General features: G+C 35.4%; 1 pseudogene; it reads left to right on the top strand.

The window, feature by feature from the left end:
* The first annotated feature begins 17,582 nt into the window (after nucleotides 1-17,582).
* On the top strand, nucleotides 17,583-18,461 carry LOC102418918 (annotated as a pseudogene).
* Nucleotides 18,462-18,756: the final 295 nt, after the last annotated feature.

The following is an 18,756-nucleotide window of genomic DNA, read 5'->3' as shown; positions in this document are numbered from 1 at the left end:
CCTTCACGCAACTTCCAAAGTAAATTGGGAAATCATTCTTTTTGCTGACCCACCAGTTCCTAACAGGCTTACATGTCCCCACTCATTCCCTAAATTTCTTCCTATTATTTGCAAGGAGACCCACTTTATTCCTGCATTCGGAATGTATTGATTTAAATTTGCTTCATAATTGTGCTCCATCTATTCCCCCAAGATCCGCCAAACTATGTACACTTATAATATTTTCACTTATGCAGAAAGTTAAAAAAATGTGGACCTTCTTGAACCCCACACTTAAAGGTTCCATTTTCCAGACAAAATAGCTAATACTTGTGGGAGGCCTCAACTAGAGAGTATGAGAGTTCACATGTTGCTGCATTTCAACCCAGATGCTGTACAACTCTTCCTGTGGTCATTGTGTTTTCATTAATTCATGGGAAATGTGATATTTATTATAAGAAAATTTGGTTGAACATCCTGCAGAACTTTTTTAAAAATCTGCAGGCCTTATGCACCATAACTTTTGAAACCTTTCTCTTTATATCATGTCAAATTAATATTAAACTACAAATATCCCACTTTAAGCGGTTTTGCTGAAAATCTTTAAAATGATTTTTATTGATTAGAATTGTTAAAAATTAAGTCACTTTGTTTTAGTACAGTTCATTAGTTCATATATTTAATTTTATTTCATTAACGTCAAAATTGTTTTTTAACATTCATAATTTATATAGATTTTATATTTATGTTTCTGTGTGGTATGGTGTGTACGTAGTTGTGCCTATGTTTAAGCCTCAAAGAACTTTGCATGTTTTTGCAAAGTTTACAAACATTAGATACTGGTTTTATAATACCCAGTGTTTAAAATCAGCAATGATAACATGTTAGCATAGTGATTTTCAACTGGTGCATCACAGCACACTAGTGTGCCACAGAATTTTTAAAACATGCAATACCTGATTATTTTAGTCAGGAGCACTGACCCCTCTTCCCTTAGATTGTCAAATTAAAAAAAAAAATGACAACAGCCAACACAACAATAGCCATCCAGTGTGAATGAATCAAAATTATAACTATTTTTTGTCAGATCAGCAAAAAATACATTTTTGGTGTGCTGCAGAATTTTATATGTGCCATGAGATGAAAAAGGCTGAAACTGTTGTGTTATCCTAAACATATCTGCAATGACTGCATACAAGAACTGCATACTTGAGACTGACTCAACTTGGCCCATTAACTCACACCTCATTTACCTTTCCCAATAAGAACACAGGAACATGATTTTTTTTTTTTTTTTTTTTTTTTTTTGCGGCCCCGAGAGGCTCTGAGAGGCTCCTGGTGCTCGGCCCGGCCGGGCCCCCGCCTCGGCCGAGAGACGCTGGCGGGGCGGAGGAACAAGATTCTTAATACTTTTCCCCAGCTACCTTGAGTTTTCTTAAAGGTACTTTGCAAAACCATCCATGCCTGCTCTTCCCTCAATATTACCTTCTTTTTTTCTTCCTAGCTCCAAGTCCCTCTTCTTCTAAGTATAACAAGCTATCATTTATTCTACTATCATCTGGAATCCTCTTACCCAATCACTTAATATATAATTCCTACATATTCCTTAAACAAACTAAGTTATTTTTCTATTATAAAGGTAATATCAAACTATAACAAAAATTGCAGAATATAAGAATATCTACAGGTCTTTATATTTTAAATTATTAATATTTTGGTGTATTAGAACTTATTTTTGCATTTATAATGTATAAACCAATCTGTGTTACTATTTTAAAATGTTTTTAGAATTATAAAGGTAACAATTGATCATCATAAACATTGGGGGAAACTTCAATACATTGATTTTGAATGAAAACACCCAGAATCCCCTTATGCACAACTACTGTTAACATTTTCCTAAATGTTCTTGTGGTGTCTTATAATGATTTCAACACCTGTATATACTTAGAATTTTTTTAAAAAACCTATGTCATTCTGAACTTTGTTAGCAATTTTCTAAATTCCTGTCTGTAAACTAGAAGGCACCAGTTACAACTGAGAGAAATGATACCAAAATGAAGAGAGGACTGATTGAATATTATATTTTGAATACTGAATCACCAAAAATGTATTTTTCTATTTTATTCTTCAGTCAAGAAGTTAAATGTGCCTTCTTGAGAAATTTGACAAATTTGATTAAAACCTGTTAATGAAAAAGGAGCTCTCCATTACAATTCCCAATTAGCATACTGAATTGTGAAGTTCACTGTTTCCCATTGAGATCCTCACCAGGCAGAGTTTCCAATCAGATTTGGTCTCTAAGAACAGAGAACAAGCTGGTAACCTGGGGCTATCGAAGGTGTGAAAATATTAGGAAACCTCTCTCCAAAACCAAGCATGAAACTAAGCAAAATAGTAAAAACAAAACAAAAACACAACCATTTCCTACAGCTCTGGAAATTGAATTTAAAAAATTATTTGCTCATGAAAAATTGCTAGCATTTTGGGTAAGAAAAATAGGAGGCTGCAGGAGTTACTACCTGCTTCTCCTCCACGTGAGCCACGCCAGGTGCACTTTTACCAGGGCAGAGTTTACCGTGAAAACCAGCAACATATGGACCATGGGTGGTAGTCTTGATTTTAGTGAAAAAGGCAAAAAAAATTCATGTCTGATGCCATTTTTAAACATGTAGCAAACATAGGAAGAAATAGATGTGAATACACACTGCTCTTGTAGCCTGAAGCTATAATCCCAGGTAGGGTGAGCAGTGTGGTTTAGTCAAATATTTAACAAAGAGATCCTGCAGATGAGCAGAGGATTCGATAAGCTGTCCAAGTACCTTTTCTGGCTGGGAAATGTTGTGCATGAGAGTGCCTGGAGGAAAGGAAAAGCCGAGGCAGACATAAAAGCTGGGTGAACTTTGAATACACTCCCCGATCCACACACAAATTCAGCAGCAAAGAATATTAGGACTGTCTGGGCACAACTTTTGCCCGAATTATTAGCTGACCACTAAGCTTTGCAGACACACAGGAGTCTCCTAAAATTCCAGGCTAGAAAAAAAGATTTAGCAAAACTGAGCAGAGTTATCAGTGATTGCCCATATCAAAGGAGACATCCAGTCAACAAGTCTTGGCAGAAAAAAACAAACAACAACAACAACAAAACGCATACACACACAAAACAATCAGGAAAAATAATTGCTAAAAGTAAAATATCCAGTTTTCAACAACAGCAACAAAAAACAAACATGCAGAGAAGCACAGACTTAGGACTAATAATCAGGATAAACTATTATTAGTAGAAATTGACAAAAGAGTTGGATCTAACTGGCAAACATTTGAATAAACTGTTATTAATATGTTCAAGGAATTAAACAATCAATATCTGAGAATTTTAAAATCATGAAAAACACACCCATTGGACAATATTCAGCCTTGTACGCAAACTCAGAAATTAACACAAAATACCATATTTTTCTATTAATTAGTGAATTTATATGAATTTGTAAATATAATTTAGAGAGGGTCTGGTGAATTGCATCCTCTCATTCTTTCATTCCGAAACTTGACAAACATTTTTGAGCATCTACAATGTGCCAGGCACTGTTTCTGTTTCTGAGCACACAGCAGGGGAAAAACAAAATACCCTTTGCTCTTATAGATTTTATATTCTAAGGTAAATAAGACAATAAACCTAAGACATTAAAAAATTTTGTCATAATCCAGCAAACAAAAACCTTCATAGATTAAACAGAACTTATCAAAATCTAAAGCGATATTTGGGTGTTGAAAATTTTAACAGCCAAAGTAAAAATTTTACAAGACAAGTTCCACCACAGATTTGAAATGGCAGAAAGTAAAAAAGTGCCCAATAAAAACATGTGACAGTACCTCTGGTCTCAGGTCCTGCATGTGAACAGCTTGGAAGTCATCACTCCTCTTCTTGTAATATGAAAAATCCCAATTTCTTAATCAAAATGAATGACTTTTCTTGGATCCATCGAAGAACAAAGGTTGCAGAGTAAAGAGCCCAACTAAAATCTAAGAGACAAATTCAGATGCTCACAGCTGAGGCCTATTTATCGTGAGCAGAAGCTGCCAGGTGCTACTGTTTTTCCCACCCCCAAACAATCGGTAGGAATACCTGTTGGTACTTTCGGCAGATTGCTAGAAGCTGGAGGCCTGTGCAGTCCAGTGTGAGAATGAGGAACTCCTGAGGTCCACAGTATTGGGTCATCCGTATTTGGGGGGAACTCACCAGCTTCTCACAGTAGAAAGCCAGCAAAGATGTCCTTGTGGCTTTGGCTAGGAGAGAGGAGCAGTACCCCTTGTGAAATACTCCAGAGCCTACTCTACAGGGGAAGAGAGTCTCCCAGAAACTCATGCCACACACCTGCTCTTTTAAGGGACGGTGCCATTCAAGGTCTTATCTCCAGTCTCTGTTCCTGGCAGGTTAGACAAGGAGCCATCTCGATCTCAGTGATAAAGAAATGCTGTTGAGCCCTAGCTGATTTAGAGGTCAGCCCACGGACCAAAGGGTCTAAGGCAGTGGTTCTCAACCTTGGCCTTGGCTGCACATTAGAATCACCTGGGAATCTTTTTAAAATCCTGATTTCTGGGCTCATCCTCCGGAAATTCTGTTTCTTTGTTACTAATGTTGTGCCCCACCCCAATAACCAAAGAAACAGAATTTCCAGGAGGATGAGGCCCAGAAATCAGGTTTTAAAAAGATTCCCAGGTGATTCTAATGTGCAGCCAAGGTTGAGAACCACTGCTCTAAGGCTTGCTTCTGGTCAAGGGCCGGTACCTCAGTTGCAGGCTGGATCTCGCCCTTTTGAGGTGTGTGAGGGAGGCAACCAATCAATGTGTCTCTCTCACGTGGATGTTTCTCTCTCTCTGTCTCTCCCCCTCCCTCCCACTCTCCCTAAAAATCAATGGAAAAATATCCTCAGGTGGGGATTAACAGCAACAAAAAAACAAAATGCTGTTGAGTCCAGTCACAGCTTCCATCACTGACTCTATTCTTGGGTCTATTATGAAAGCACTAGGATGTAGATATTCTAAAAATCAAAATTGATGTACATTTTTACATTTTTAATAACTTCCTAACAAAATATTGATATTATTTAATTATCATAATATAAAATCTTTCCAAATAAAAACGTTTTCATAGTTTAATATCAGAAATGTATTTCTCGATGTTCAGAAATTTTACATTATAAGATATGGAGAAACATGAAATCTGTGATATTGCATTGATTTATTCCAGAAGGGTCAGAGCTGAATTTAGAACTAAAATATACTAAATAAGCTTTATTTAGGTTTTCTACAGCTTTCTCCAATTCATTACACGACTGTAGGTCATTTACCAATGTCTTCTTTTATTATTGCATGGATAAAGCTACAGTGTGATATATAATAAGCAGCACTGAGGTGCATTGAAATATTGGAAAATGAGAAAAATTTTATTATGTAATAATTAGCCATAAGGCTCTTATTTCTGTGAAACCTAGAATAATAATTTATATGTGAGGCTCTTTGAAGAATAAAATAATCTTTTTTATATAAGCTACTTACAATTAAGAGATTTATGAATGCAGTAGAAATTCAAAACACGTTGTGCACCTGAATTTGCATAATCATATACAAATTTATGAAAAAAATATATAATTGGTGAAACCTGAAATCAACCTACTTTATAAATTTCCAATAAAATAATTTTATGTTAAATAATATTTAAAAGGTTAAGTAGTTATTACATCATAAATAAGCAAGCCATATAAATGCAAAAAGCTCATGAATTAAGCACTCTCATTTACCAATAAAAGTGAAAATTTTCAAACACTATGACAATGTCTTTAAGAACTGGCTATTATAATTTATAATTTACATTTTTAATGTATGCTGTGCCTCTTTGCACTATTATAATTGTATCCCAACTAGCATCTGAAAATAAATAAATCAATAGGGAAAAATGAAAGCATTTTTAATATAATAGAAAATGTGACTTTATCATTCTTATTTTTTGGCTAATATGTAATCTAAGAAGACATACAAGTACACTTCTCTAATTTGGTCAAAATCACTTAGCTAGGAGTCACAAAATATTGTGTAGATTATTATTGTTTTGATGTATCTAATGAATTTAAACAAAATCAAAAAGCAATTATTATACTCAAAAATTATGGTAACAGCTTTTCTGAGCTATTTCCAGACTCTGAAACTGTCAGATTCCAGATATCATTGAGCTGTGTTGCTCTTTAAAACATGCAATGCCCATATTTCAGCAAACTGTGTTTTTAACCTTAAATAGAAAATAGCTAAACAATATAAGTTGAAAACTGAGTAACTTGTGACTACAATATTTCTTTAGGAGAGGTGTATAAGCTTATGAGGCTTATCCAAAGAATACAAAAGTGCTGTGAATTCAAAAAAGAAATATTTTTGAACTATACTTGAATTATTTTATAAGGATTAACAAATAAAAAGTATAAAAATACTAAATACAGCACCAATATAAACTGGTTTCACTTTTTCTATGGAAATTAGCAGTGAAATATTGAGTTTTTATATTTTAAATATGTGTGGTAATAACTAAGTATAGAAAATATAATAGGAATTATTGTCTACTAGCTAGTCAGTCTTAGCTTCTGAACATGATCACATCATCATGTTTACAAAAAAAATTCAGTTTTGAAGATACAATAATTAATGAACTGAACTATCAGATTGAAAATTAAATTACTTCCTCAGAAGAAGTCTATTTTAACAAATATGATCTTAAAACTATCAGAGCAATAAATTGCCTTAGATAATTTAAATCAAATATTAATAACACTTAAATAAAAAACAAATCACTCTGATTATATTTTTTTCAAAGAATGCATGACATATAATTATTTGTATCATATTATGATTTGGAAAGCTTCATGTGTTGCAAAAGTACCTACCTGAAAAATAAAAGCCTACACTCAACCAATGTAAGAATATTTTATTCAGCTCATTTATTCTTAATTGCTTTATCTTAGCTTCCAGAGTTCCCAATTTCCCAAGAAGGGTAAATGGATTAAACTATTAATGACTAACATATCAATATCTACCATTTATGTCCAATAAATCAACAGGGTTAATAAATAATTTAAAGCTTCAATGCCTGCAGTTATACAAATATTTATTCATGTTTTGTCATAAATAATTTTCTCACAGTTGGTAAAAAATATCTGAAGTGAGTATTTTATCTTTGGGGCATTCCAGAAAACCAAACTTGTTAGGAATATTTCTATACTTTTTAAAAAATATATTTTATTGAATTTTCTACAAAGAGGAAGGGAGAGGGATAGATAGTTAGAAACATCGATGAGAGCAAAACATGGATCAGCTACCTCCTGCAAACCCCCTACTGGGGATGTGCCCGCAACCAAGGCACATGCCCTTGACTGGAATCGAACCCAGGACCCTTCAGTCCTCAGGCCAACGCTCTATCCACTGAGGCAAACCAGTCAGGGCATTTCTATCCTTTTTTTTCTGATGTGTGATTTAAGTGGTATGGTGATTTTATTCATCTGGACCTAACCCCCAAAACCTCACATCACTGGATTATAATAACATATGGACATCAAGTCAATCTTTATATGTAATCAAGAAATATACTTGGTTTTGATTAACAGTTGAGGACATACTCTATAAAATATACCATATAAAATTATAATTAATCAATGTTTATGAACCACTTGACAGTAAAGCATGCTTCTTTGTTAACATTTAAAGAGATGAGTTAACACAAAAACACACTCGTCTTTCTGTGAAATTGTCTTCATATTCTTCCCTTCAGGGAATCAAAATGTAAGCTCTGGGAGAACAGGAACTTGTCTGTCTTATTCTTTGATATATTCCAATTACTAGTTAGAGTGCCCAGAAGGAATTAAATGAATCTTTTTTTCAGAAAGGAACTCAATGTACATATTATCCACCTCTTTTTCAATCCCTGGATTTTACATTAGGTCATAATCTCTATTCTAACTGTATTTCTTATTCCATATGAATAACTTTGATCCTTGAGCTGCAAAATCTTTTTAAAAAACAAAACTTTTAAGACAAAAATTTCAAACTTGAAGAGTGTATAGTGTTTAACATTCTAGTGAAAAAGTTATAGAGTAGGGGTGGGGAACCATTTTTCTGCCATGGGCTATTTGGATATTACAACATCATTCATGAGCCATACAAAATTATCAACTTAAAAATTAGCGCCTGCTAGTCTGGTGGGTATGCCTCAGTGGTTAAGCATTTACCTATGAACCAGGAGGTCATGGTTGGAATCCTGATCTGGGCACATGCCTAGAATGCAGGCTTGCCTCCCAGTGGGGGGCATTCCGGAGGCAGCTGAACAATGATTCTCTCTCATCATTGATGTTTCTATCTCTCCCTCCTCCCCTTCCTCTCTGAAATTTTATATATATATATATATATATATATATATCTATATATATAGAGAGAGATATAGATATACAGATATATATATCTGTATATCTATATCTATATATCTATATCTATATAGATATATAGATATAGATATATATATTTTTTTATTTAGCCTGCTATATTTGATCAAACTTTTAATTAACTCACCCCTAATGCCTTGGCAGGGTCAGACCAAATTATTTTGTGGGCCTTATATGGCCCACAGGCCAGATGTTCACCACCCCATTGTAGAATAGTAACATGTCTAAATTTTGAATAACCAAAAATCCTCATTAGAAATAAAAAAAATATGAAGATACTTAAAGAGGTTGTAGACCAGGGCTTTCCCAAAGCTAACTTCAATATAGCAATCAGGTTTCTTTGTGGAGGTAAAAATTTTGAAAGAACCAAGTCCAAGGAAGCAGCTAGAAATGAGAAAATACAAAACACCAAAATAAACCCTAATAATTTTGTCAGAATTATTAAGTTCAGATATGAATCGCTAAGAACTAAGCACAATCTTTTTTTTTTCAGTTCTTCTTGAAACTTAAAAGAAAAATAAGAAATGGATAACTCCAGGAGATTGTCAGTATGTTAACAAATGGCAGTAGAAAAATTCATCTTTCTATTTAGCTTCCATATTTTCTAATAAAGAAGATAATCTTCAATCTGAAATAACAAAGCAAAATAAAAATAGATTTAAAAATTAAAATCCACGGGTGAGGAGGATCTGGTGAGAGCTCATCACACCCCTTTAAGTGAATTTAGGTGTCATGACTGAGATGTATTTGGTCAGAGGACCAAAGGTTTGCAAAATGATTTTAAGTCTGGATACCACAATGCATTTCAGAATTCATAGGCATGACAAAGTTGACAGAAGATTTAATAAATACAATTATGATGAATTTTTTAAAGGAAAAGTTTGTAGTCTCTTGCAGACTGCATATATTTGAGTGTTATTTTTATTTTAATACCGTCAGTTACTATATGTCTTTTAATTGGAGAATTATATTATTATTAGAGGTCCAGTGCACAAAAATTTTTGCACTCGGGCGGGTCCCTCAGCCCGGCCTGTGCCCTCTTGCAGTCTGGGACCCCTCAGGGGATGTCTACCTGCTGGCTTAGGCCTGCTCCCCAGGAGAATGGGCCTAAGCTGGCAGTCAGAAATCCCTCTGGCTGCCCGGGAGCCCTCGGGTGATGTCCATTTGCCAGCGGGGAGCAGGCCTAAACTGCAGTCGGACATCCTTAGCGCTGCTGAGGAGGCAGGAGAGGCTCCCACCACCACCGCTGTACTGGCAGCCGTCAGCCTGGCTTGTGGCTGAGCAGAGCTCCCCCTGTGAGAGTGTACTGACCACCAGGGGGCATCTCCTGCATTGAGCGTCTGCCCCCTGGTGGTCAGTGTGTGTCATAGTGACCAGTCATTCCCAGTCATTCCGCTGTTAGAGTCAATTTGCATATTACCCTTTTATTATATAGGATATTTAGAGTAATTATTACTAGGTAAGGACTTCCAATCACCATTCAGTTAATGACCTTCTGATTATTTTCTAGTTTCTTTTTACTTTCTTTCTTTGCATGTATCACAGCCCCTAGAATGACAGGGTGCAGCAGTAGGGTGGGCCTAGGAGGCAGGGGCAGTAGCCGCACACTTTTGGGATGGTGATTCAGATTCTGGTGGAGTGGGGCAGTCACAGAGAAGCAGCAGCTCGCCCAAGTGATGATAGGTCAAAGCTGTGACTTAGAACCCTGAGGTCAGGCAAATAACTACAGCAGTAGGGCCCTAGTTATAGAGGGTCAAAGCCCCAATAAAGGACTCCAGGGTAGGGCATGGAGCCATGGCAGCTCAGTCCTCAGTTTTTGAGCTCTGGAGGCTTTCTGCTGCTTCTTTGTTGTAGTCCAGGCTTCCCCAGAGCTAACTTCATTTGTTTGTAGTTGTGTATTCATTGGTTTTGTGTGGGAGATGAGCATTGGTACCTCCTAACCCTCCATCTTAGTGAAGTCACCTTAGCTTGTCAGTTTACACACACACACACACACACACTTTCTTGCTGAACTTTTTATATTGTAATTACATTGAATCTGTAGAGAAATTAGGAAGAATTGACATTTTTACAACACTAACAATTTCTAGCTATATACATCTCATTACACATTTTAAAATATTCTTTAATTTCTTCAAATAAAGTATATAATTTTAATCTGTGTATATGACTTACATATGTTTTGTTAGATGTATTTCTAGACATTTTTCTGATTCTTTTTAAAAAAATATGTTTTATTGATTTCAGAGAGGAAGAGAGAGGGAGAGAGAGATAGAAACATCAATGATGAGAAACATTGATCCGCTGCCTCCTGCACACCCCACACTGGGGCTGGAGCCCGAAACCCTGGCATGTACCCTGACCAGGAATCAAACTGTGATCTCCTGGTTCAAAGGTCAAGGCTCAACCAGTGAGCCACACTAGATGGGCTGATTCTCTCTTTTTAAAAGAACTTATTGGTAATATCAAAAATTACATGGTAGTTTAATTATTTTAGAGATTTAGATATTTGTTTATTGTGTTTACTCAAATTAGTGCTCTGTGAACTATTACCTTCAGTATTTCTTCAGTTTTTATTACTTACTAGTGGCCTGGTGCACAAAATTTGTGCAAGGGTGGGGTGTCCCTCAGCCTGGCCTGCACCCTCTCCAATCCGGGACTCCTTGGGGGATGTGCGACGGCCTGGGGGATTGGGCCTAAACCAGCAGTCAGACATCCCTCTTATAATCCAGGACCACTGGCTCCTAACTGCTCACCTGCCTGCCTGCCTGATTGTCCCTAACCACTCTACTGCCGGCCTGCTCACCCCCAACTGCCCCCCTCCCCCCACCAGCCTGCTTGCCCCTAACCGCCTCTACCTAGGCCCCGCCACCATGGCTTTGTCCAGAAGGACATCCGGAAGGCTCCCGATCTAATTAGCATATTACCCTTTTATTAGTATAGATTTCTATAAGCTCTTCTTCCTTTGAGGATGTCTTTAGCTCCTTGATATTCTTTTTAGGATGACAAAGATTATGAACTCTACTGTTCTCATACAGTTAGGTTATAGAATTCTCTAAACCCCTTGCTGTCCCACAATTCCTTAGGTAAATAGTTTGTGTGACAATAGTCACTGACCGGGTTGACAATGATAAAGTAATACACTGGTATATGTTGTGGCAAGGTCAAGATAGATAACCATTGTGTTTTCTTTTCTCATCAGGGGAGAACAGCTGTTTACTTAGATAGCAATGACTAGTAGTAAGAATATATACCAGTGTATTTCTTTTAAAATATTGGTACCAGGAAGTAAATAACTTAAAAATAACATAAAAATAAATAATGATGAATGCTCTGAGAAATGCAGTTTCACACACATGAATGTTACCTGTTTAGTACCTGTCTCTCAATAAAGATATCTTTCATCATGATAACAAAGAGTAGAAATACAAAGTAAGACAACTTAGGAGAGTAGAAAGGAAAAATCAATTGAAGAATTTAAAACACAGCCTCTCTTCTCCCCTAATCTATTTTGGACACAAATCTCAATGAATATTTTGATGAATAAGGAAGTATATTTAATTCTTTTCAGTAAGGAAAACACAACTTTTGTTTTGTTGTTGTTTAATATTGAGTGTTCATTATGAAGAAAATAATTGTTCATAAGGATACTGATTCATAATAATCTCTCCATATGCTCATGAAGAATATGCAGTGATAAAGTATAGCAGGAAAGGTGTGAATCTCTGTCTCCAAAAGAAAGATTGGTTTAAACTGGGAATAAATATGAGACTAGGTTTAGGTAAGATCAAATGCTATGTATCAAAATTTAACCATTTATCTTTTTTTAAAAAATGTATTTTATTGATTTTTTACAGAGAGGAAGGGAGAGGGATAGAGAGTTAGGAACATCGATGAGAGAGAAACATCGAGCAGCTGCCTCCTGCACACTCCCCACTGGGTATGTGCCCGCAACCAAGGTACGTGCCCTTGACTGGAATCGAACCCGGGACCCTTGAGTCCGCAGGCCAACGCTGTATCCACTGAGCCAAACCGGTTAGGGCAACCATTTATCCTTTGATTTAATTTTTATTGTTCTCAAATATTTTTCAATTACCCACCCTATGTGAGAAGAAAAAGAAAGGAGAGGGGATAAAAAGGAAAAAAGAAAAAGAAAGATATGTTTCTTGTTCACAAGGAGTTCTCATGCAATGGGTATTAAACATTCTGATTTACAAACAGTGGGTGGATGTTTAATACAGATATTATCATCCTAAAATAAGCTATTGGTTAATAACAGTGACAGTATAATGAGGATCTGATATATAAATTTCAGTGGGTCAGAGGTGAAATAATACACTTAATTGATATAAGAAAAATTGGAACCTTTTCAATATTAATGAGGAGTCATTTGAAAGTATGCATTTCTGATATTCTGAAGTCAGTGCTATCAAACATTGCCTTTGCAAAATGTTGAGTAATTTAGAAAACACTCAAAGAGTGAATGGCTAACTGAGGCACATATCTCTTTCATGCAACTCTTCAGTGGCAGGTAATTCAGCGGCTGAGTAATGCAGATATGAAGGCTCAGACCTGTGAAGGCTTCCTGAGTGTTCAGCGGACCTCAAAGACTCCCATCTATAAAAGCATATATTTGCCATATTTCTTGTTAGGTATAATTATAAAGCTAGGTTCTGGAAGATAATATGCATTTTTAAAAGAATAAATAAAATGATCTAATACTAGATAGAGAACATTCAAAATTATGAATTTTAAGAATTTTTCCAAGTTACATATCTTTGAAATGAAACAATAAAGGATAGTTAAGGTTATATTTTTTTCTTTTCTTTTTCCCTGCCATGCATATCACTGTTTATCATTGCTTGCTTGTGGCATTATTTCATAAATTAGTTCAGGAAATTGTTGTTCTGTAACACTTTATTGGACTGTCTCTATACTTCTCTTGGGTAACTTTATTTTCTAAGTATTTCAGACTAACACTATTAACATGCAACAATATCTGAGTAATTTTTGTTTTAATTGAAGTTAGCAGAAGATATTTCAATCAGTTTGAGAAAGCAAATCAAGATTTGCTAGGTATGCCCTAGCCGTGTAGCTCAGTTGGGTAGAGCATCCCAGTACACCAAGGTTGTGGGTTCGATCCCCATCAGGGCACATACAAGAATCAACTAATGACTGTTTTTAAAAAGTGGAGCAACAAATTGATGTTTCTCTCTATCCCTATCTCTCTCTTCCTCTCTTTCTAATATCAATAAATAAATTAAGGATTTTTTTAAAAAAAAAACAGACTTGCTGGGTAATGTTTCTGAAATTTCTTTCCATTGATTATTCCTTATAATTACAGATAATTTTTATTTCCTGATTCTTTTTTTTAAGAAGAACATCACTTGAGTTTTTTATATATAGCTTTATGAAAAGAGAACAGAAACTCAAGGAGAAGAAAATGGGAACCAGCTGGAGGCTCTAGAAGTACATTTTCACTACAGAACTACAGGCAGTTTCAGAAGAAAATAAAAAAGATAAATCGAGAATTTACCCTTAATCATGTGGCATTTATTCTGCTTTATAAATGTTTATTTTAACCGCCAAGTACACTGAACAATTAACAATGAACTTAAACCCATAACAAAACATTCAGTGACACATGCAACCTAAAATAAAATTATTTCTAATTTTAGAAGTGGCATTAATCTTCTTGCATTTAAATTTTTTAAATTTTATGCTGTAGGAAATAAATTCTAGCTGCTCTTTGTGAGATATGTAATAAGGAAAATTGCCACATTGATTGCCTTGCCTTTTCTTAAATTAATATGTAAAGCACTTGTTAAGCTGTGCTGAAATAAATAAGCTTGCTTAAAAAAAAAGAAAGAAAGAAACGCATCAACCTAGTCAAAGCAGTCAGCAGATTCCGGTAAATGCTTTAAAACTTTAGATAACTATTTTCTTTTCCTTAAGAAATATTTTGCAAATTGAGAGGGCCTAAATGAAAATGTACTTTTAACAGTTTAGACCAGTAGTCAGCAAACTGCGGCTCGCGAGCCACATGCGGCTCTTGGGCCCCTTGAGTGTGGCCACGAAGTTTCAATTGCTCTGTACATGCATGCCCGCACGTGGTATTTTGTGGAAGAGCCACATTCAAGGGGCCACAGTTTGCTGACCACTGGTTTAGACTTTCAATCAGGTAAATGATACTGTATTAATTCGTGTCAGTTCACAGTTTAGAGTTTTATGCACAATTTTGTTGTTTGTTTAACATAGTAAAACATGTGACATTCATTCATATATTTGTTTTTCATATAATAACAACATGAGGAATCTGTTCTCAGAGAACTATTGCTTTCCTATTTATCTGTAGATAGTAAACTCTTTTAGGTCCCAGTAGAGTGAAATAAGTTTCATTAATCTTGAATTAATTTTCAACCATTGCTTTGTTTTTCTCACATAAAACATTTGCTATAACCAGCTTATTGGAATAATAACCTAACATTAAGCAGAAGTTTTGAGTCTCTGTCTCTTTCATCTTTTATGAGAATATAAGGTAAACATAAAGAAAAATTCAATATTTCTTTGTCAAATAAGGGTAAAATATAGACTAGATCTTAAGACTGTGTATTTCAAGTCTTGTAACATTAGCCTCTAAGCCAGTAGTACTCTAAGACTCAGATAAATCATCCTCAATATCCCATATATATGAATGAAAGAATTTGCCTTTTCATGTCAATATTTCTCTCCAATGTATACATTAATGATTACTCTTTCATTTTTTAATTTACATGATTCCAGGATATAAATTCTTCACACATAAAGAACCCAACAAATAATGTTGATTTGACATTATCAGTGTTTTTTGTTTCTCCTTCTACTGCTATGCTTAATAGCTACATCTACCATTTCTCACAAATGTATTGTTATGTGTATTAAGTTCACAATTTCATTTTTAGTAGGGACTCATTTAAAAATAAATGCCATAAGAAAATTAGACACAACTTGTATTTTTTAAACAGAATATTTCTGCCATATAAAGAATCTGGGTAGATGATGTATAATATATAGTGAGATAGGAAGATTTTGCTGCCTGCAATGACACCAAGGAGATAAATGACAGTATTACCAATGAGCGTCCGTAGTGGTGGTGACCTGTACCAATCCTCCCTTCAATCAATAAAAACGTGTTTGATTGAAAGGTTTTTTTTTCCCCTCAGGGAAGCCTAAACAGTTACTTCACTAATGATCCCAATTTTGACCAGTGACCCACAAATGAAACACTACATTTCACAAAACTCTTGGAGTGCACTATAAACAAGACTTACAAAATGTCATGTCCTTGAAAACATGAAATCTAACATGCTAGTATGTGTCTTATACTCAGAATTGGGTTCAGAAAGGAATTGTTTAATGGGCCACAGAAGGAGGCTAGGTCTATTATTAAAAAGAAACTCCCTTATAAGTAAAACAATAGAAAATCTGAAATGTGAAGTTTCTGTGGTACAAGATCGACCACTCAATTCCTTTCATAACCTGGTGGTGCCATTTCAAGATTATTTATAGCTCTGAGGAGACTAGATGGTTTTTGAAAGGTGTTGATCCGGGAAATCCTAGAGAGTACAGGTTTGTTCACATACAAAAAGTATTAAATCTAATTTAGCACTAGCTGATTGCCTGATTTTAAAAATTTCAAATGATAATTATGATGACCCATTTCTTAAGAAAACAATTTTGCTTGACAATTTATATCTTGAAATGTACTGTTTTTTATTCTCATAGCCAAAGAGAAACACAAATTTAAACCTAACAAATATTCAATTTCATTATAGTATATATGAAAATGATGTTGATATTACTGATTCTTTATTATTTTTATGTTTTTGAGGAAGGTCTTTTATCATATATGATTTGCAAATATTTCATTGCATCCATGTTTTGCCTCCTCATTCTCTTAACAGTATTTTTTAAAGTTCAATTTGTTAGTTTTTTCTGTTATGGATTTTGCTTTTGATATTTTAATCTAAGTAATATTTGCTTAAACCAAAGTCACAAAGGGTTTAGTCCTATATTTTACTCTAGAAGTTTTATATTTTTTCATTTACTAGTTAGGTCTGTGGCACAGTTTGAGTTAAAGTTTAAACATGACGTGCTTCATATGCAGGTTCATTTTTTGCATATGGATATCCAGTTGGTATTGCACCATTTGCTGAAAAACTTCACTGTATGCATTGAATTGCATTTGCACCTTTGCTGGCAAACAATGGATGATCTCTGTGTAGGTCTATTTCTGGATTCTCTATTTAGTTTCCTTACCTATATATCTATACTTGTGCCTATACCAGCTGTCAGCAAATTATTTCTATAAAAGATCAAATAGTTAATATATTAGACATTTTTTCTTTTATTTAATTTTAGTGAATTTAACTTTAAATTTACATAACCACATGGGACCACTGTCTACCATATTGGACTGAGCAAGTGTAAAAGGAAGTAGACATCTTATTTATATCAGTATTTGATAACTCAAGGGTGCATACTGTAATCACTATACAAGGGGATTAAAAAAGGGAAAAAGGTTTAATTACTAAGCTTATTAGGCATAAAGATAGAATGATAAAATATTCATTTAATCTCAAATAAATCAAGTAAAAAGAATAGAAATCAAATACTTAAACATAACTAAAGGAAAAGCATGAAAAGCTATACTATAGAAACACACAAGCAAAGCTGATTTAACTATATCATTAAAAACGTAGGTTTTAATGTAAAAAACTTTACTATAGATGAAGAGGATTTTTGCAATGTGAAAGGTTTCAATCTGTGACATCATAACAATTTTACTTTTAAATACCCTAAAATATAAAAAGTAAAACTGGACAAAACTAAAATCAGAAGTAGATCATTTGACAATCATATTGCAAGATTTTAACAAACATCTGTCAATAACAAATAATATATATGTCATAACATGTAATAATATGTTTTATAGATACACATATAATTATATTTAAAATATGAATATAATTTACAATAGCCAAACCCAGGAAAATGACATGTTTTTAAGGTTTTTTAAAAAGCAAATCTAAACTATCGTGTTAAAAAGAATAAATTTTTTTAAGAAGGAGAGAGGGGACAATGGCGGGCGAGCAGGAGAGTTGCAAGTCCCTGAGCGGGCTGCTGAGCGGCCTGGCCCAGAAAGATTTCCACGGGCACCGGGCATTACTGAGGAGCTGCTGCGGAGCCAGCTCTACCTGGAGGTGCCGCTTGAGGAGTTCCGGCCTTTTCTGGCGAAGATGAGGAGGGTTCTTAAGTCTGTTGCATCTGCAGACATGGATTTCTGTGGGTAGAGCTCAAGAGATTTATCTCAGTGCTGCGGCGGGAAGCAATGCTGTGAGCACACTCCAGCGAACAGGCTTCCTTGGCACACCCGCCTGACAAATCTCCAAGAGCCACCGACCCTCACGCCCATTGGATAACATAGCAAGCGTGTCCCTGTTGCATTGGCTGCTTACCCCTATATATAAAGCTGTACTTCCTCAATAAACTTGGATCTGTGTCTCTGAACCTGGTCTCCGGAGTGGTGCATGCAGACGCCCCAGCGCGTTGGGCTCCGTCGTCCTCACCCCTGGGGGACCCCCTGTTCCAGATTTCATCCAGCTGGAAGCATTCTTGACTGCTCAAACCAAAAAGCAAGGAGGGATCACATCTGATCAAGCTGCTATCATTTCTAAATTCTGGAAGCGTCATAAGACAAAGATCCGAGAGAGCCTGATGAACCAGAGCCGCTGGGACAGTGGGCGTCAGGGCCTAAGCTGCAGAGTTGATGGCAAATCACAGTCGAGGCACTCAGCTCAGATACACACCCCTGTTGCTATAATGGAGCTGGAAATAGGGAAAAGTGGGCAGGAATCTGAATTTCTGTGTTTGGAATTTGATGACGCCAAGATCAACCAAGTTCTGAAGAAGCTCTCAGAGGCAGAAGAAAGTATCAGCACACTGATGCAGCCAGCCTAGCTGAAAATGGACTTGTTGAGGCAAAGGTGTTCATGATCTGTTTTGTTTTCTTTAAATATTATTCACCCATTAGTATTAAATCCTCAAATTCAAATTTGCCTGCCTCTGCTTGCTGGGACTTATTTTTTCCATTTACTCTTATAGTTGTTCTACTGTAAAGGCTCTTATACTTCAGCATGTAGAGGTACTTGTAACAGCATTTTTTTTTTTAAAAAAAGGAGGTGTCCAGAACCCTATCCCCAGAGACTTGGATTCAGGTTGGCTGGGGTCAACTTTAGAAACCCATATTATGGTG

Source organism: Myotis lucifugus, unplaced genomic scaffold (assembly GCF_000147115.1).
Source record: "Myotis lucifugus unplaced genomic scaffold, Myoluc2.0 scaffold_1, whole genome shotgun sequence".
In the NCBI taxonomy this organism is placed as follows: domain Eukaryota; kingdom Metazoa; phylum Chordata; class Mammalia; order Chiroptera; family Vespertilionidae; genus Myotis; species Myotis lucifugus.
The sequence above is the reverse complement of the archived record's forward strand: the minus strand, read 5'-3'. Positions and strand labels throughout refer to the sequence as shown.